Source organism: Mauremys reevesii, linkage group 2 (assembly GCF_016161935.1).
Source record: "Mauremys reevesii isolate NIE-2019 linkage group 2, ASM1616193v1, whole genome shotgun sequence".
Taxonomy (NCBI): Eukaryota; Metazoa; Chordata; order Testudines; family Geoemydidae; genus Mauremys; species Mauremys reevesii.
The window spans coordinates 94,015,180-94,036,860 of NC_052624.1; the positions used below are offsets into that span (position 1 = coordinate 94,015,180).

At 40.1% G+C, this 21,681-nt stretch overlaps 1 long non-coding RNA gene across 1 annotated transcript; it reads left to right on the forward strand.

Annotated features, from left to right (window-relative positions):
- The first annotated feature begins 2,600 nt into the window (after positions 1-2,600).
- Positions 2,601-14,932, forward strand: LOC120398998. The gene is made up of 3 exons (XR_005594874.1): positions 2,601-2,739; positions 8,005-8,165; positions 13,132-14,932. It is a non-coding gene; the product is annotated as an uncharacterized LOC120398998 (long non-coding RNA).
- The last annotated feature ends 6,749 nt before the right edge of the window (positions 14,933-21,681 follow it).

Genomic DNA, 21,681 nt, shown 5'->3' on the forward strand with positions numbered 1-21,681 from the left:
CTTGAGGAAAATCTAAGACTAAGAGATGTGTTTTAGACTTGGACAAGAACACCTTGTAGCTACAGAAATTCCTTTTTGAGAAGATCATAGCGTAGCTGTAGGCTGGCTGTGGAGAAAGTTTTGTTTCTACAGCTCTTACAATTCCAGTTTTTGTTCTGGACTGCTCTAGTGTATCTGAATGACTTCACATTTCTAATATTGCTAAGTCACAATCATTCTCATAAACATATTTTTAACAAAGAACATTCTTCTTCTTCTTCTTCCAAGAAATGTCAAATTTTTAATCTTTTCATATATATCCATATGATATTTCAAACAAAAGCTCATTTCCTTCCTGTGTTTGCTATTTAAAATATAACATATAGGGTTAAAGGTTGTGATTATTATTTTTTGGGGGAGAGGGGGCATGGGATTTGTGATTCTCCCTAACTCCACCCACAAACTAGATTTTGCCCACTGGAGATGTCAAAACCAAAACACCAAAATGAAATCCCATTCACAGTAATCGTCATAATATGACTGATCCTCTCTTTTTCTAGGTGCTTTGAACAGCAGTTAAATAGTTAACAATCATATTTAAATTGTTATCAGATGGGTCAAAATTAACAATCCCTTCTCTCAAAGCTATTGTTCAAGCTAGTTTGCCGGTAAGATATACCAGTAGGGGAAAACCTGCAAATCCCCCTAATGAAGACACAGCTAATGCCTGCAAAAGAGTTCTTATGCCACTATAGTTTAAACTTATTCCCTGAACTGAGTAAATTATGCTGGCAAAAGAGCTTTTTTTGCTGTTATAACTGCAACTACAGTAGGGCTTTTGCTGGCATAACATCGGTCAGGGCTGGAGGGGAAAATAATCACACCCCTGACTGACATCACTATGACAGAAAAACTTTTAAGGCAGATATCTTTGGATTGGTTTACACTTACTAAATTATCTTCACCAGCATAAGGGCTTAGACTTCTTATTTTAGAATTATTATTATTAAGTGAAAGCGTAGATTCTGGATCACGAAATGAAATTAAAAAACCTGCTAAAAGAACCACTGCAAAACTGCCCACTTTAACCCTCGATTTTTGTTTTATTTTTAAAGTGTTGAACTTTTGTTATTTAGAGGACGTTGCAAATTATGTATGTTGATATGTACACTTTATGTTTTCTGTTTCTTATGAAAGAACGATACATATGTTGGCTTCACCTGAATATACAGTCTAGTATATATTTAGTGCCAGTATATTTTAAGGCTTAGCTGGTCTGTAACAAAAAAAAATAAATGTTTGTGCTCAATTACTTAATGGTTTGAATATATTTTTGAGTTTCATGAGTGCAAAACAAAAGTTTTAAACTAGGAAAGTATTATAAATTAATTGAACAATTTATAATATATATAATAATAATATGCAATAAAACATTATGTTAGATATACATACATACATGCACAACATTGGCTAAACTAGCATTTTGGGAGTAACTGGAAAAATATCCCATGCATCCGAATGTGTGTGGTGCCTGTTGCAGTCAATGGAAAAGCATATGCACATCCAAAGGGAGAACTTGGCCCTAAATCCTTGTATGACAAGATTGAGCCTGGAGCACATTTTTACAGCCATGTTCTAAATGCCTGAAAAACCGGATTTATCCAAGGAACACTGACATATACAATCTTTACTACAGCAACTGCAGAACTCCATTGAAATACAATAATTTACACTGATTAACATCTATTTTTAATTAATAATAAATGTTATTTTAATCTATCATTTTTCACAGAGATATATTACAAAACACTTTATAGAATAAATAATATAATCACTAGAGCGGGTTGAAAAATGGTATAATTTGGACATTTTTGACCCATAAAAGGACAAATTTATGTCCTCCCTCTCCTTCACAACCAGTTTATAATTCCAGAATTAAGGCCTGATCCTGCACAGGTTTAGTTAGGTCTAGATAGACTTAGCTGGCACAAGGGTATCCTTGAGCTGAACCAGTTGCTAGTTCTAGTCTTTGCAGCGGTCAATAACTTTACAAATGTGAGTAGGTCTATAGAAGTTACTAGGACTACTTGCCTGAGTAAATTTACTCACTTATACAAGTGTGAGCCCTGATACAGGGCAGTTATTTATAGAACAGCTGTAGAGCAGCACAAGAAGAAATTAAAGAGATATAGGCAAAGAAGGAAAGATAAGATTGGAAAAGAAATGGAAAGTTAGTGAGGGGAATTGGCAATACTGGGCTGCTCACACCTTTCAAGGGAATTTGGCTGGACTCCCAGTTCATATCTAATTTTCTTTCTTTCTTGCCTTTTTTCACTCAATCAACTACTGCAGCAATTGCTGGGGATGGTGCACAGTGGGGGAAAGTATGTTAAAGAGTGAGATCTCTCTCTGCAAGAATGACAATAGTCCTGCAGACTCACTAATCCCTCTGAGGGTGTGTAGTGGGGCAATTGCCCCACTCCTGGAAAACAAGGGTTAAAAGCAGCCCTGGAGAGTGAAAGCAGCTGAGTGAGTAGCTGACCACAGGTGTGGCCAACAATCAGGGCCCAGCTGGCCCTTATAAGAGAGCAGCTGGGGCAGGATGCAGTAGTCTCTCTCTTGCTGTGGAGAGGGAAGGACCTGACTGTCTGGGAGCCTAGGGTACTAGGAGTAAAGCAGGGCTGGGGAAAGGCAAGAGGAGCTGGGGATCTCCAGCCTGGAAAACCCTCAGGCTGCAGGCCTTGGTGAAGGCCTACACAGGTACTGGGGTTGCAGAGGTGCAGCTTGGGCTTAGGCAGCTGGTCTGACTACCTTGCCAATAATAAGTGTCCTTTACAGACTGCAGTCTTCCCCAGTGAGCGGGGGCTGGATGACTGGCAGTATCCACTGAGGCAAGGTGGGTTTAGAGGGTTGGGGGTTCCCCTGGGAGGGGAGACTCAGAGTGGGGGGGTACTGCTGGGGCAGAACCCCAAGAAAAAGGGCACCGGGGTCCAGGAGGGACACTGGGCCTGAGGCAGGCAAGACATGACACCCACTGGCGGAGGATGCTCTGAAGGCTGGAAAGAGCTAATTCCCAAGATGCCTAGCCGGAGGCGCTGTGCCGGTAAGCCTTCGTCTTGGTACAGGGTAGGTCTGCACTACAGCTAGGAGGTGGAATTCCTACCTTGGGCAGACATAAATGTTAGCTCTGATCAAGCTGGTGTGCTAAAAATACCAGTGTGGCTGCAGCACCTTGGGTGGCAGCTAGGATGCCTGAGTATATATGCAGGACTTTGGATGGGATTGTACTTGGGCTGCTAGCCGAAGCCACTGCTTGTGGTGCCGTAGCCATATTGCTATTTTTAGTATGCTAGTGTGGTCAGAACTAGTGAGTGTACATCTACCTGAGCTGGGAATCACACCTCCCAGCTTCAGTGAAGATGTACTCTAGAGATTTAAGGACAGAGCCTCAGCTGGTGTAAATCAGCATAGCTATATTAACTCCAATGGACTAATGCTGATTTGTGTCAGCTGAGGATCTGGCCCTTTCATTTTTAGGTCCAGATGTTGCAGTCCTTTTGTGGGGGGGAAGTACTGTGTATATAGTAAGTACCATGTAGTTTTAGGGCAGAATGGTACTTTTAGACCTCCACTGCAGATCTCATCTCCAATATTCAGCTCTCTCTACAAGTTAAATTTACCCCGGTGCGGAGAGCTAGCATAAGGCCTATGTGCCATTAAGTTCCACTTATGCCTTCAAAACAAGGGCATAGTCCCTTTTCTGGCACTCTTTATAGGAGTAGATTTCACCTTACATATGCAGAATTCCCAGTGACATCAGTTGAAAAATCTTCCCATGCAGGAAGAGGACACTGTCAGAGTTGAGATTCACTATGAGGATCTGAGAGGAGAATTTTGCCCAGACAGTACTAGTTAGTACAATTGCATTGAAAGATCCATCAGAATTTCTATTTTTAGTTGAGAATTGTGAATGTTCCTCCTTGGATGAAATATGGCATTCAAAAATTCCACCAGGAGACAACTGATTGTTTTTCCAGCAAACAAACTTATTTTCCATTGTTTTATATTTGTAATCAAAACATTGAAATAAATGGAAAGTTTGTGGCCTTCAGACTGTTCATGGCCTTCAGACTCTTACTTAACTTTTTTAATTTATTGATTATATTTGGTAGATGTCCAATATATTGCTCAGATGCATTTACTGGGTTTTTGAACAGTTGGGTTTCTTTGTACGTTTGTTTGGGGAGGTTTTGGTGGGGGTTGAGCGGAGAAAGCAGTTAAGCTGGACTGGACAGGAGTACATTTCATCAGCAATTTCACAGCACTTTTAGTACAGTCTTAATGCACTTTTGCTATTGCATTAGTATGATTAGCTCTAGAGATCGGGTAAATTTAAAGTTCTCCCAAGTATACTATGACAACAGCATTATCTGTCATTAAATAGCATTCTAGGCATTAAAATGTTCCTGAGAACTCCTGGTGAAGTGGCTTAATCTTCTCTGGCCTCTTGGGTGCAAAGCTGGATCTGCTCAGAAATCAAACCATATTAGTGATTTTGGTCTGGTCCCTTGTGGGCATTTGTTCATATCAAAAAGCCACAGCACAACATATTTGACAGTTTCTATGCAAGAGGTGTCACAGGATTCGAGGGCCAAAAATCATTCCTCCAAACCTATATTAAATACATATCTCCCTTTGCTTTTTTATGATATAGACAATCGCTTATGCTTTCCTCCCTCTCCACCCACTGCTTGATTTTTACCTTGGAAAGATAAGGTCCTCTCTCTTCCCCCCTCTTCACTGGAAAACCTTAGCAAGATCTTTGGAGGACCTGGCTAGCAGGAGTAAGGAGGCTGTAACTTGAGCTCCAGCTCTCCATGCCCCCCAGTTGGGCAGGGAGAATGCTGATTCATTTGGGAGGAGAGAGGAGATCTGCAGCTCTGGTTAAAGTTTCATGAAATGTCACTACTCAAACAGAGGGAAGTGAGGATCTGTTATTTCTAATGCAGAAACCAAAGCTATAAATTGATGTGCCTGTTTGTTTGTTAGGTTTTTTTCTCCTAACGTAAGACATCCTTGTAATTACCTCTCTAATAAATCAAGCAGACAAAATCTACATGGCTTCCCAACAGATCATGGAACGTTTCCCTTTTTTGAAAATGTCCTCAGATTTATTTCTTTGTCACTATCTATCAATCAGAAAGTTAAGAAAACTAATGAAACTGAGCACCTCTTCACTTATACTGTCCACAATAACTTCACTTAAACTGTCCAATTTTAAACCATAAAATGTTCTTCTAATCTAAATTTAGTTAATTGTCCAAATTAAGGGATCTGTGCTCTGTTTATTTACACATCCCAGAGAGTTCAAAGGAATACAAAAAGGGCTGGTAAAACACCTATAATTTGTAGACAAGGGAACAGCACTTTACACCAAACTCCTCATGGGCTCATATTAGCCCCTTCATATGGCAGGTTTGGAGACATATGCTGCAGAAAAAGAGGAAAAAGCCAAGAAGTACTCACTGTCACTGTACAGGGCATAATCCCCACGACTACTGGTTATTTCTGAGCAGAAAGCCAGATGATCGTTATTGTTAGCTGAATATCTTGTCAGTGTAGCTGGGATATTCACAGAATCACAATAAATAAATGAAACTCGGCATCTCATTTCTACTTAGTGAGGAGTTTTGTCTTGGTTGTGTGTAGATATTACTGATCTGGGCAATCCTGGAAAGACTTAAGTGCCTGACAAACCTTATTCACTGGGACCCCGATCCTGCAAAGACTTAAGCACATGCTTAATCTTGTGCACTGTAAGTAGTGCTGTTGACTTCAGTGGGATCACTCATGGTGTGTCAAATTAAACACATGCTTCGTAGGATCAATCTTGCACCACTGAAGTTAATGGATGTTCCATTGACGTGAGCAGGCACAGGATCAGGCAGCACATGAGTAGTTCAGTTGACAGGAGATAACATTTCCATGTCACAAAAAAATTCAAGGTTTCAAGATTTGTTTTTGTTCCAATGCAGAATGAAACAGACCTTTTATAAAAAATTGCAAAAGACAGAGAGGGAGAAAGACACTGTCTCATGCACCCCAAAACAGCTAACACACTGGTGGGTTAGGACACTCAACTGGAATGTGGGAGAGCCAGGAGCAAATCCATATTTTGCCTGACTTGGGACTTCAATTTGAGTCTCCCACATCCCAGCTAAGTGCCCTAACCACCTGGCTATTTTGAGGTGGGGTCTCTATCTGACCAGAAATTCCTACATTTTGGTTTTGACAAACTGTCATTTTCTGACAAAAAAAAACCAAACCACAACACAACAATTTTGTTTTAAAATTCCCAACTAACTTTAGCATATAGTTCTATTCAACTCAGTGGGACTATGCTCATGTGTGAAGTAGCTTGTGTGTAAGGATTTGGGCCTAAGAAAGGTGTTAAGGGAAGAGATAATCATATTATAAACAAAATGTTGTTTTAATTGTCAACTCAATTTTTAGAAAATGTTCTAAGCTATTTAAAAAATTTCAAGAGCAATTCCACTGCAATCTTTTTTATTTAGAAGGGCTTGGCCCTGCACTGCTTACTCAGACAAAACTTGCCATGAAATTTTACTTCAGTAAACACTAAAGAATGGGCTTTGGTTAGTTATTAATATAGACACAAGCCAACAATTAGCCAAATAACTAACCAAACATCAGACAGGCAAAGCAACTGAAAAGGTATTATACCTAATCTTCCCATTAGGATCAGTAAGACACATCCAAATGCATCATTTGCGAGATCGCACTGAATAAATTTTGAAGCTTACACAAGCAGAAAATTTTAGGAAGAAAAAATGACCTTAAACTCTGTATGTTTACACACAACAATAGGAACTCTAGTCCTTCATAGGCTCTTTGAATTCTTTACTAAGTAGATAGCTCAAGTTTTATCGGAGAAGGAGAAAACACACTAGAAATTACCATCGGCAATTCAGAGGAAAGAAAAACTAACTGCCACAAATGGCTGAACACTAACAGAGAATGCAAAATATCTCAAAGTTGAAGGAACCAAGTCACTTAAAGAAAGCCACAGATTTGTTTTAGATTTATATTGATTCTGCCTTAAATAATCAGAATCACGCTTACACAGTCCATGCGAAAGACACCACATATCAATTTGAATCCATCACCTCCATTTTTCACTGACAGCTGTCAACTTTCCCCTGTCCAATAGCTGAGAAGCATTCTCATGTTCCATACAAATTAGTTTCTTTTTATTTTCTTTCCTGAATTTGTTCTGTATTGATTTTTTTCAATTCAATCACTAATGGACTTAATTGAACTAATGAACTTAATAGGCTCAAATTCAGGCCTCAGGCACTTGATTCCTCCCTAAATTGCTTGTCATTTACACCTGTGCAAAGTGATAGCAAAGTAGGTGTAAAATGCGACCTTTCTAATTAAGTAGCTTTTTTGTATATACTTTGCGCAGGTGTAAATGAAGCACAAGGCACACAGCAGTAGAAAAATCACAGCATTGCCAAGTCCAAGCATTCAAAAAATCATCAGTTAGGCTTCAAAATATTATAAGATTGTCTTATGAGATTTATTTAAAAAAAATACTTTTTTTTTAAATTTACCTTTTATTTGAATCTTGAGGGTGCCGATACTGAAGTGATGAGCATAGTATAAGAACCTATTTGGACTAGACTAGGATTCAAAATTTCAGGCTATTATGCACAACAAGGACAAGAAACTTACTTTTTAAAAAATGAAAGGCAAGATTTTCACATTTGAGACTCCAGGAGCTGTGTCTTTAAGAAAAAACATTAACTATCATGAGAGTTTCAATAAAATCGGGAAAGTTGGCAACACTGATTCAATTAGCAAGAGTGAATGGAATCTGGGAGGGGTGCTTTTTTGTTTTGTTATTATAAAGTCTAAATAGATAAAATAAGAAACTCAAACATGGGGTCAGATCAAGCAGCAGCAATATGCAGATGACACACAGCTCTACTTATCCTTCAGCACACAGGACTATTTCACTACCACCAAGAGGACCCAGTATTTGAGTGGGATCAGCTTATGGATGAAGAACAGCTGGCTGAAGCCTAACCAAAGCGAGATGGAGGTTATGCTGGGAGGCAGAGGAAAACACCTCGAAGAAGAGCAGTCTCTGCTGGTTGAAGGTACCCACAATTGGTCAATCCTGTCCATAGTTTAGGAGTGATCTTGGATTCCTTGCTGATGCTAAGGTCTCACATAACAACACCCATGGCTAATGCTTTACCTGGTGGGCTAGGAGACTCTGTCCCATCCTGGCAGACCATGACCTGGCCTCAGTTATGCATGCTGTTGTCACCTCTTGTCTGGACTATAGCAATGTGATATACCTGAGCATGAAGCCACCAGGCCTTAGGAAACTTCAGCTAGTACAGAACGTTGCAGTGGGTCTCCTCAGCAACACAGGCAATCACACACACATCAAACCTGTCCTCTGCTTTCTACATTGGGCTTCCCATAGAATATTGAGTTTAGTCCAAGGTCTCAGTCCTGATTGTCAAGCCACACAGTGAACATCTACACTGCAATGTAAGCACAGGATTTGAACTCAAGCTCAAGCCTAACCCCCCTTCCATCTACACACAAATTGTGCTAATCCACGCCTCTGACCCAGCATCCCAGGACCCCAAGGGGGTGGAGGGTCCGAGCCTGAGTCAAGCCAGGACCCAGGGTTTAAGCCCTATTGCTGCAGGATAGATGCAGCCCCACTGCACTCCTACTCTGGGAATCCACCAAAAGTATTCCATATTCCCATGGGCTGACTATCTTAGTCCTCTGGGCAGTCAAATTTGATGGACAGTCATGTTTTCCCACACTGCACCATGAAGGAAGGGCCACATTTTGAGAGAGCACTAGGAAGTCTGGGGTATGGGTGGTTGGACTTGGGTCTGCATAATGCAGTGTAGGCAGTGGCACCCCAGGTTGGGACCCAGGATTCAACAATTCCTAACCTGGGGTTACAAATGAGTGTAGACACTCAAGCCCTAAGTTAACAAACTCAGGGGCTGCTAACTCAAGTTCTATTAAACTTGGGCTTGCATTGCAATGTAGACACCTTTAATGGCCTGGGCCCTGACATACCCTCAACTGCCTACAGCTCCAGAATGAAGACTTACTACAAGAGTAAACCTCATCTGGCAGGAGACAGAGCTTTCTCAGGGACTGGTCTGAAACTGTGGAACATACTTCTACAGGTACTAAAGACCATCACAAACTGCCCCCCCCTTCCACTCCAAATGCAAAGCACACTTCTTCAACCTTGCCTTCTCTAATATAAACATATAATACCGACGAAGTGGGTATTCACCCATGAAAGCTCATGCTCCAATACATCTGTTAGTCTATAAGGTGGCACAGGACTGTTTGCTGCTTTTACAGATCCAGATTAACATGGCTACTGCTCTGATACTTGACATATAATAGCATGTAAATTTAAAAAACAAAATACAAACTCTACCAGAAGAAAACACTATGCACACAATTCTCTCTCTCTCTCTGGGAGAGGATGAGAGAAAGAACAAACCACGTAATAGATATATTACTTAATGCAGACATATTACTTGATGCACTAATGGAAGGCACTCAGATGCTATTGTGATGAGGGCACTATAAGGACCTAAACAAAATAGAAATCAAGCTGCATGCATTAGGCCAGGTCTGAATTGCACTATAAGAATGAAAACCAAGGGCCCTTATATCATAAGAACCGTCATACTTGGTTCGAAAAACAACTAGATACGTTTATGGAGGATAGGGCCATCAATGGTCCACCTAGCCCAGTATCCTGTCTCTGACATTGTGCAGTACCAGAGCTTCCGGGGAAGTACACAAAACAGAGCAATTTGAGGGAGATCCACCCCTCTGTCACTCCTGGCTTCTGGCAGTCAGAGATTTAGGGTCATCTCGCACATGGGAATGCCCCTGACCGTCTTGGCTAATAGCCACTGATGGACCTATGTGCCATGAACTTACCTAGTTCTTTTTTGAACCCAGTTATATTTTGGCCATCTCAACATTCCATGGCAATGAATTCCCCGGGTTAATTGTGCATTGTGTGAAAAATTAATTCCTCTTCTTTGTATTAAACCTGCTGCCTATTTCCATTGGTTGATCCCCTGTTTTTTATATTCTGGGAAAGGGTAAGTAACACTTCTCTATTCAATTTTTCCACACCATTCATTATATTACAGACCTCTATCATATCCCTACTAAATCGTCTCTTTTTTTTAAACTGAACAGCCTTAATCTTTTTTGTCTTCCCCTGGAATGGAAGCCATTTCATACCCATAATTATCTTTGTTGCCCTTCTTGGAACCTTTTCAAATTCCACTATATCCTTTTTGAGATGGAGAAAACATAACTGGACATAGTACTCAAGGTGTGGGGGCGCCCTGGATTTATATAGCAGCATTATGATATTTTCTTTCTTATTTGTTCCTAACATTCTGTTAGCCTTTTTTGACTGCTGCAGCACATCTGAGTGAAAGTTTTCAGAGAACTATCCACAATGACTCCAAGAATTCTTTCTTGAGTGGCAACAACTGATTTAGAACTAATTATTGTATATGTGTAGCTGCGATTATTTTTTCCAATGTGCATTACTTTGCACTTATCCATATTGAATTTCATCTGCTTTTTTGTGCCCAGTCCCCCGGTTTTGTCTCCCTCTAACTCTGCACAGTCAACTTTGGACTTAACTATCTTGAATTATTTTGTATCTGCAAACTGTGCCACTTCACTGTTCACTCCCTTTTCCCGATCTTTAATGAATATGTTGAACTGCACAGCTCCCAGTACTGATATTTGGGGGACCCTGCTGTTTACCTCTCTCCATTTATTCCTACCTTTTGTTTCCTATCTTTTAATCAGTTACTGATCCATGAGAGGACCTGCCCTGTTATCCCATGACTACTTAGTTTTCTTAAGAGGCTTTGGTGAGGGACCTTGTCAAAGGCCTTCTGAAAATCCAAGTACATTATATCAACTGGATCGTCCTTGTCCACATGCTTGTTGACACCATCAAAGAATTCTACTAAGTTGGTGAGGCATGAATTCCCTTTACAAAAGCCATGTTGTCTCGTTCCAAACAAACTGTGTTTGTCTACAGGTTTGATAATTCTGTTATTTACTTTAGTGTCATGAATTTGTCTGGTACTGAATTTAGGCTCACCAGCCTGTAGTTGCGAAGATTGCTTCTGGAGCACTTTAAAAAAAAAAAATCGAGGTTACATTAGCTACCTTCCAGTCATCTGGAACAGACCATTGAAATTATGGGAATACCCATGATTAAGGATTAAAGGGTTGGCACTAAAATAAGGTGAGGGGAGTAATACATTACAGAAAGGCAAAATCATAAATAGGAAAATAAAATAGAAGTTCAGTTCTCACCTGAGCAATAGGAAGATATTCTGAATTAGAAAAATAAGATTATCAGGGGAGAAAGCTCATGCTCTAAGTTATTGCACAGAATAGACTGGCCTCCACAGATGTGATTTAGGAGCAGCATTGGAGGTTTGATCATTCTGTGAGGAGTTGGATTTATCTCTTATATTAATGCCCAAACATTTGAGTTTAGTGGGCCTACATATGATTAATTTGTGCTGAAATTGTGATTTGCCCCAACATGAACAATTAATCCACATGCACAAGGATTATTTAGTATCATCCACTACATCAAGCCATTAAAAGCAGCTGCCTCCACAGCCTTACCTTGTACAAAGAGCCAATAGCCACCCAATGGAATTCCAGTAAAGCCAATAATTCAGGACTGGGATATGATCTTAGATGAAGTTGCGTCATTTCAAAGATTTATTTATAAAATACAAAATAAATGACCATGGCACAGTGTAATTTGTCAGGAATTTCTTGGATCATACCGAAGTGATTTGAAGATTGATTTCACACATACCTAACCACTCATGCCACACAATGAGGAGCACAGAGCATCCCATGTTATTTTGTGAAAAGATGCATTGGATTCAGACTCTCAAATTAATTTTACTTTATTTTATTAGAGTTTTTATTATTACCTCATGTATACAAATCTGATTGACTGATGTGTCGTTGCTAGACAGAAGGCTAGACTAAAATTGTTGGGCCACATCTTGAAGTCCTTATTCGGTTGTTGCTCAGTCCTTGCTTGTGACTTCAATGGGGGTTCTACATCAAGAAGGACTAAGTAAAAACTGGGAAAAGACTTCAGAATCTGGTCCTGTGGTCCATCTGTTATCTTTTAAAAATCTATTTATAGTAACAAAGCAAAACGATGATTTTATAAAAACATAGATCAAAACACAAAGACAAATCTAGCTACAACTTTCACAAATATACACCAGTAAGTAATGGGAAAAGTTTTCAACTAGCAATAATCACACCTCAGATTAACTTCATTGGCTACACTACAGCAGAAAATTAGAACAGTAGCCTACCCTATCCACAGACCCTCTGCACCCATTCCAAAATCTCTGTAAAATTATGAACTTTGTGGCATGTCCTCATGGTTAAGAAATCTGAACTGTTTAGGACTAGGGAGGATTGGGGGCTCTCATGGAGAACACTCTGCCACCTACTCCTCTTTCTTGTGTTGAGGAAATGTTAGCTCAAATGTCTTTTAGGTCAAAAGTGGCAGTTTCTCACAAGGAGAGAGACAGTCTCTCAGGTAGGCAGGTCTCAGGCTATTTCAGATTTTACAGGGAAAAACCAATGCCAGTGTAATGTGCTCATGTCACGAGGCCCCCTTAACAAGTAGGCCACTGCATTCTGTCCCTGCTTCATCATCCAGAGAGATTTAATATGTGGCCTCAAGTAGAGTGCATTTGCAGTAGCAGGTCTAGATGTGACAACGGCATGAATCACAGTAGTGAGGTCTGCCTCAGAGAAAAGGCAGCAACTTCCTACTAGACATAGATGAAGTTGATAACATTGAAATCTGATCACCCATCAATAGGTGGGAATCTAACCAACTCCCAGGCTATGAACATGAATAACAAATGTTGGGCCAGCAACCTAAATTAGAGGGGCGGATCTAATCCTTGCCATATCTTCCAATTCCTTTCAAACCTCTAACATTGACTCTGTTTTATCTTGATTTAGCCTCAGCCAGCTGGCTTCTATCCATGCCCGATTCTCAGCCAGACATTTGGAGAGACAGTCAACTGTATTGCCTAAGTCAGAAGAGACCAACATAAAGCTGGGTATCATCTATGTACTAAAGAGACCACAACACATGCATGCTATCAAATCTCCCACTGGCCTGAAATACACATTGAACAAGTGGCTCCCTACAGCTGGTTTGTCAGCTCCATAAAGCAATGAGGTCCAATCCACTAGTTGCACACAGAGTTGGAGAGTAAGTGTCTCCTCTACTCTGCCCACAAAGAATTTGCCTTGTACCTGAAAGTGGATCCATGGACTGCTCTGCCCACAGCAGGTTCTGTTTCTTCTCTCCATGCTAGTCTCAGGTCACTTGTGAAGAGTTTTGGACTCATCCACTACCCCGTTCATGGGCTGGCAAATACCTTCTTCCTATTGGGGATAGTACTACTTGTTTTCCAGAGCTTCAAAGATGCTGAACATGCTCTGACTTTCACTGTATATGTGTGCATACAACCATGCACACAAGAAGTATCATCAGAAGTTAGTTTTCAACTTGCCCAGCTTCCATCCTATGCTTGTTCCCTATCCAATGTGTTGTCTAAACTCAACTGAAAGACATTTAGGGCCAAATTTCCATAGAAGCCTCAGTCCACAATCACAGTCAACAGTGAGTGCAGGTAGATATTTAAATTATTTTCACCCTCAGTTGATTAAGAGTGCAAAATTATGGGCTTCACATCATTATTCTCATTGCATTATTTGTATTACAGTAGCACTGAAAGAACACGACAGAGACTAGGGCACCATTGTGCTAGACAGAGTACAGTCATAAGATTGAAAAAGAGCTCTTATCCCAGAGATCTTACACTACTTTGGTCTCTTCTAAAAGCAGTTTTTTCTTTTCCCTCCATTCAAAAAGTTGAAACTTTCACAAATTGTTTCTTTTAATGAAAAAGGAAAATTAATCCAACCAGATCACTTCCTGTTGGATACCAATTTTAAGATAAGGACCAAGGAAAAATAAAATAAAATAAATGTGTATTTCTCTGGAAATATCTCCTCTGCAGAACACCAGCCACTGAGAAAGATATTCTTTTGGCTTAGCAAAAAGAGACACCTCCTTACTGCTGTTTAAAGGTGGGGGCAGGGAGAAGCTTTGAAAACTGTGTCAAGCTGGACATGGTACATCTTTCATCCTATTTCTAATGGATCACCTTTGAAATCTAGGTAGGTGAAGCCACCTGGCTGACACCCAATCTCTCACATCATGTACTAAAGCTTTTCTTCTCATATAGAAATGTTCTGAAATGGGGCATTTTACAACAGTTATTGCAGATACACACACACACACACAGAGAGAGAGACACGGTACTTCTAGTCTAGTAAAACTTTTCGAATAATAAGACGACTTAAGGGCCAGTATCAAGTAGTTCAGAGTCAAGATTTAGGATCTAAACAAAAATGAAAAATCCTTGAGGGAAAAAGTGTTAAAAGGTTTAGGTTTCCAAAACTAAGTAGGGGATTTAAACACACAATGCATTAACTTGAGTTGAGTACCTAAATACCCTAGCTATCTTTGAAAATCTCAACCCTAATCTCTATAGAAATCGTTTTCAGGACTGCTTTTAAACACTTTAATGAAAAAAGAAGGTTGGGTTATTCTTTTAATGTAAACTTTCTCTTGCAGTGCTTGTAACCTTTACTCTGTGTAACTGTGCTAATGCATGAGAGCCAGGAGGAGAAATATATTATAGACTGACTAGTATAAATGTACTGACTAAGATAAGTGAAATATAAAAAGTAGACAATCATTTTTCATTCTCTAAAGTGTTGGTGTTATAAGGAAATAATTCTTTGACAATATATAGGCTTGAGTCTCAGGGTATGTCTACTCGGGTGACCTGACAGCAAGTGTGAAAAATCAGGACGGGGGTGAGGGGTAATAGGCTTCTATATAAGAAAAAGCCTCAAATATTGGGACTGTCCCTATAAAATCAGGACACCCTAATGTCTACACAACAACTAGACACCCATGCCTGAACAATGCCAACTGACTCGGACTCGCGGGACTGTTTCATTGCTGTGTAGACTTCCTGTCTTCAGCTGGAGCCTGAAGTCTGGGACCCTCCCATCTTGCAGGGTCCTAGAGCCCAAGCTCCAGTGTGAGCACAAATGTCTACAAAGCAATGAAACAGCCCCACAGCCTGAGCCCCATGAGCCCGAGTCAGATGGCATGGGCCAGCTGTGGGTTTTTCTTTGCTGCGTAGACATACTCTAAGTCATACTGAGATAAATTAGAAGCAATTCTGTTGAAATCAGTGAAGTTACCTCTTCATAAATCTGGTATACGTCAGATGAGAATCAAACACAAATACACGTTTTTCTCTACAACGTTCCTAAACAAATCTTTCTGTGGAGTAGTCAACAAGTTATTGTGTTTCACACATAAACTCAAGAGTGACTGCAATGGAATTGTATCTGCTTATATTAGCAGTAAATTTGGCCCAGTATCTTGAAAATGTTGGTATTTGCTTAGGCAGTAGAACAGTAAACAAACATGATCTTGAAAAATATTTATTTCTACATTAGGAGCAAAGTGAGGATTAAGATGTTCCTTTGAAACAGAGATATTTCATTATCTGAGTGTTTAATTCTCCTCCTGGACTGTGAAATAATAGATGGTTAACATTTTTAAAGCAGTTTATTAGATATGTTCTTTTTCAGGGCAAGGAAATTCCACACATACACCCTTTCCCCCATCATATACAAAAAATTTATGGATAGGGTCCAGTCCTAAAACATGCTGAACATCTTCTACAAGGATACTCAGCACCTTGCAGGATCAGGTTCCCTATTGTTAATCTGGCCTCTCATTTGGCATCCATATTTATCTATATATGACGGTTCAATTAACGTTGCTTACATGCCTAATTAGCTGGTGCATGGAGTCAACCAGTTAGACAGACACCTGCGTGACATTAATTGCTCTAAGTCACTGTTTGTATGCCTTTAAATTGTGTGCCTAGCTTGAGGATAACAAAGACTTTTTGGTTTATTATATTATTATTATTAACAAAATTTATTAACAAAATTTGCCTTCTAATGAAGGCAAACCTCCTGTCTACATGATTGCTCCCAAAGTATCCCAAACCATGCTGAATAGGAATCTGCTCTTATTAGACCACCTCAGTCAAGCAACAAATTTCTCAGTCCCACGTGTGTTCATTATAGACATGTTTCATCATATCTGTTAATATGGTTTAGCTCTTTTTCCACTGTCTGCCCCCCAAGCTGCAGCCCTACTCATATACCTAGAAAATAAATGAGTTCAGGAGCTCTACCTGCTGTCTGCCTAATGCACCCCAGAAGGCTTTGCTCCTGTCAGTTGCACTGGGAGAAGCACTCAATGCCTTCTAGGGAAGATCAAGACCACTGTGGCCAGACAAGGAAAATTAGCAGGCTCAGGAGCTCTGAGTATGCAGATAGGAGAATTAGACTCAGAAGGGATGAAGGGAAGGCAGTCTATGTGGACTGAAGGATTGGGGGAGTTACGTATCCAGTTGGAAAGACAGGAAGGCAATGGTAAGGAGAAAGAGGGAAGCAACTAATCCAGGACTTGGCTCATTCTCATAAACTGGGTAATGGGGTTGGTTTGTTTGTTTGTTTTGGGGTGGGGTATACACTGACATGAGCAGCACATTGGAACGGGAAGAGATTAGTAACATAAAAAATGCCACAGGGAGAAAAAACCCAGACTCTCTTGTTCTGGCCCACTTTTTGGTAAAGCCTGGTAGTAAATTGTCCATTGCCACTTTCATATTCTAATGATTCTAATTTCCAGGCTCACAATTTCATCTTGACTTGGGGTCATGGCTTAAACTGTAGGTTGGGGTGTTTATCAGGGAGCTGAGTTAAGGGCATGGTCAGGACTCCAGCCAGCAATCTTTTAAATACATATGGGAAAAAGTAGAGTTTTCATCAAGCAGGAGTGCCCGTGCACCATGAGAAGAGGAGGTGGTTTCCAGATGCTGAGAGCACTTCAAAGGGGTTTGTTTAGACACATAAGAATGTACCATTTGTTTTTCTAACCTCTTGGGTTCTAGTTATATCTTTTCAGGAGAGGAAAAACGTATTGTTTTTAACCTTTTTGTAAACTCAACAACTTTGAATAGTAGGAGCCCCTCCTATTTTTTCTGCCTTTGGTAACTATGTTCTGTTTCCCTCCCCTGTATATTTGGATACTATCCAAAGAAATTAATTAAACTTGAAGGATATGATATTTGTTTCTTGTTTCAACCTCTTTCCCAGATTCCCGCTGCTGGGCGTTGCCCTTAATTAACAACATTTTTGTTCGAATTCACATTCTTAATGATCTCTGTGATTTTGCTCAGCTTTGTTCTATTTTTTTTATTTTTGGTATTTCTTTCTGCTGTTTTTCTATTTAAAAAAATACGTTTATTTAAATGCAAAGATTACACAGTTTATCCAAGAAAATAGCATCTTTTGGTGTGGAAAAAGAAAATGCAGGCTGGATTCATTGCTACTCTATAGTCTCCACTTCATAGCTCTGTGGTTTCTAGTTTTTTCCTTTTGTGTCTTTCTACTTCCAGCTGTGCAACACACATCAAACCCAGTCTGTGGTTTTACTTCTTGGTAAACTATACTACTTAAATTTTAATTTTAAAAAACAATTAGTCTTTTTCCTTTTCACAAAAATCAAACAAACAAAAAACCAAACTTTTGTTGGCAAAAAAATACTTTGAATTAATTTTTTTTAAAAGGTAAAATTCTTCCATTAGGATAGCTTTTCACAGAAATGGTGACATGTAAAAAGAAAGCCCTTTTGCATATTTAGTGCAAAATGTTGCTCTTGGATCTCTTTTTACTCCCCTTTTGCTTACAGTGGTTTACACCAGGAGTAGCCTGATTGAGGTCAATGAAATTACATGAAACTGGAATAAGGATGAAGAGAATCAGGCTCAGTGTAATTACAATAGAATTGTGACTCAGACACACCTCTGAGTCACAATTCCTCCCCTGCTTGCTCTGGGTGGATAGTACTTTACTGATGACCTATGTAGGGTGACCAGATAGCAACTGTGAAAAAACAGGACAGGGGGTGGTGGGTAATAGGTGCCTATATAAGAAAAAGTTCCAAAAAACGGGACTGTCCCTATAAAAACAGGACATCTGGTCACCCTAGACCTATGCCAGTAGTAAACTATGACATCTCCTACATTGACTCAGCTACTCTAACCAGTAAGAGGTCAGGCTCCACCCATTCCCTATCTTCTCCCCTCCCACCTGCTCCAGGGACAGAGAAAGTAAGTAGCTCTGGCACTGACACTCAAGTCCCACCTAGTCCATGTAAGGATGTGCTGGGGGTTCTTACTTCCGTTCACTCCTTTGCACAGCATGTAGTTCAAGTCAAACTTGCCCTGATTTATTGGGTGTAAGAAAGCAACAGAAAAAATACCCAAAGAACCCAACACAAACGAAGGACTTACACCATTTAAATACAACATGAAATAGTAATGAACGTTGTTAAAATGCAAGAGGATATGAGTGGTATGCTAAGTGACTCACAAGAAACAACACTTTTACGTTAATCAAAATCATCCTCTTTTCATTTAGCATTGACAGAAAATTGGCCTAAAACACAAGCAAGAACTATTATTTTTATAATTCACTTCATTTAAAAACTCTTTGAGAACTGTTTTATACAGTCCCCCGTTATTCCCTCTACTGTCAAATCCTTCCTTTGTTTGAGACTTTGGGCCACATTGCCTTTTACCTATGTGCATATGACCACCATTGATATTGACTGGGATGATCTGTACACAGAGCAAGGTCAACATATAGCCCCCAGTGGTATCAGATTTAATCAGAAAACATGTTTTAAAATCTAAAGTTATAAACTCCTCCAAATTTAGGCCCCAATTCTACATTCATTTGCATCCAAATCTCTCGCTGACGTTAGTGGCAATGTTGAATGTGCGGGATGGGGGCCTTACACTTATGGAATAATACAGAACTAATATTCGCAACACTTTCAACAATTTTGTTCCTAGAATTGCCAGGAACCAAGTTTGATTAAATGTTGTGATGACAACACTAACCAGACTTTCAAAGGGGATAGAAAAGTGACCTTCTTGCTAGATCAAATACATTTAGCCCCCAAGAGTGACTAAATAATCTTCCTTATCAGGCTGGTGTTATAGCTGTTATAACATGAGACAAAAAGCATGCAGAACATATCTAGCAGAAAACATCAGCTGCCTCCAGTCCATGCAGGCCTTGGAAGACAACAGATGCCAGGTCTGCAGCAGGCCAGTCTATCCAAGGTCGAGGGTCAAGTTACAGTAAAAAGCTTCCCTACAACCGAAACCCTCAAGCTCTGCAACGTGGAATCATTACGCCAGTGAGAGTTTGTTCTGATGATGTGATACATGTAACTTGGTGTCCTGCTGGGGAAATGTGGTGGGTATGGAGTTTCTGGAACTATTTTGAACTGCCTCTCTACAGTTTAACGCTTGCATGTATATCTTCACTTAAACAGTTGAATAAACCTGTCTTAGAAAAATAACAATTGTCTTTATTAATTCACCTCTGAGCGCAGTAGGAAGCTCATGTACATTAGCTTCTCCCGCCATGCTCTGCAAGTATTTGTTCAGTCTGTCCCACAGGCCAAAGAGCATGCTCCAATACTCAAAACCTGGACTAATTCCTTTTCACACATCCCAACAGGGAGATATGCTACAGACAACCCAGGCATATGGCCATGTACAACAAATGCTAAGTTTACCTGTCTAGTAACCTCTTTCCCCTTCACCCTAGATCAGCAATATGAAGGGAAGAAACTGGTCATAGTTGCCTACATTTGGAAATGTTTCAACAGGAGGGTCACCAGTGGGGATCCAACATCCCTATGTTCTGAGTTGCCAAAGATTAGTGCATGCTTTCTAATGAATTTTCAGTTATTTAAAACATGAACTTCTTAACTGTAGTGAGTCTTTAAAAAGTGATACCTTCATACTAAACCTTCTATATTATCTACATTTGTAAAAACTCATTAAAATGAGTGTTGAGAGAATCTCAAACAGGCTGGGGGTTCAGAAAAGCACCCAGAAATCAGAATGCTTATCTAACTCAATGAGCAGCAAAGAGTCCTGTGGCACCTTACAGACTAAACAGACGTTTTGGAGCATGAGCTTTCGTGGGTGAATACCCACTTCATCGGATGCATGAGACATGCATCCGACGAAGTGGGTATTCACCCACAAAAGCTCATGCTCCAAAACGTCTGTTAGTCTGTAAGGTGCCACAGGACTCTTTGCTGCTTTTACAGATCCAGACTAACACGGCTACCCCTCTGATACCTAACTCAATGAGGTGCCACAATCCTTCCATCTCCATACAACCACCCTCACTCAACAGACTCCACCTGCTAGTGGTTGGATTCTTACATGTAGACCCAAATGGCCTCTTCCCTACTTCTGTTGTGTTCAGGGAGTGGCCAGTAAGTCCCTTCCTCCATCTCCACTGTATTTTGGGTAAGACATGAGGCTTTTTTTCTACACACCCCACCACTTCTGTCTATCTTGCTATTTACAATATGCTCCTTGCTGTGGCATCCATGTGCTAAAAGAGTTACATAAAAAGAAAAGTAGTCTGAACTGTATTCGCTTGCCCCTCAGGAAGCACCTCCACTGTTCCTCTCTCTTCCTCTAAGGTCATAGGTCTTCTACCCTGTCTCTTTCCCCTTTTTTCATTCCCAATTCTCTCTCCTTTCTCTGTTTGAAGTTCCTTTGTTTTTTCCTCACCACAGTTTCTCTCAACTGAATCTGACTCAAATGTTTAGCTTATTAAAAAGATGACTGAGAACTGACTTGATCACAATGTGTAAGTACCTTCGCAGGGAGAAAATACCAAGTACTAAATGGCTCTTCAATCTAGCAGAGAAAGGCATAACAAAGACTAAAGGCTGGAAGCTGAAGTAAGACAAATTCAATTTTTTTTTAATTATGCCTTATTTCTGAACAGTGAGGTTGATAACCACTGGAACAAGCTACTAAGCAAAATGGTGGGTTCTCCATCTCTTTTTCAAATCAAGACTTTCTGTAAGATACGCTTTAGTCAAACAAGCTATGGGGCTCAGTCCAGGGTACCTGGATGCAATTAAATGGCCTGTGATATACAGGTCAGACTAGATCAATGTTTCTCAACTTTTTTTGATAATAGGGACTGGCTTACTGCCTTCCTAAACTGTGTCAAGGAAATCTCAGGGACTCACGCCAGTCCATGGACCAATCATTGGGAAACATTGGACTAGATGATCTGATGGTCCATTATGGTCTATCTATGAACCTACAAATATTTCTTTGACCAAAGTTGCCTCCCAACCTTGATAGGCTTGTCAGCTGAGAGCGGAAAGCTTGTGCAGCTCAAGCACACAAAAAGCCAGTTGCACAGATCTGAAGTCAGATATTACTTGTTCTACAAGTAGCTGGGGTCCAGGGCAAAGGTCTGCCTAGTAACTGGGGTTGA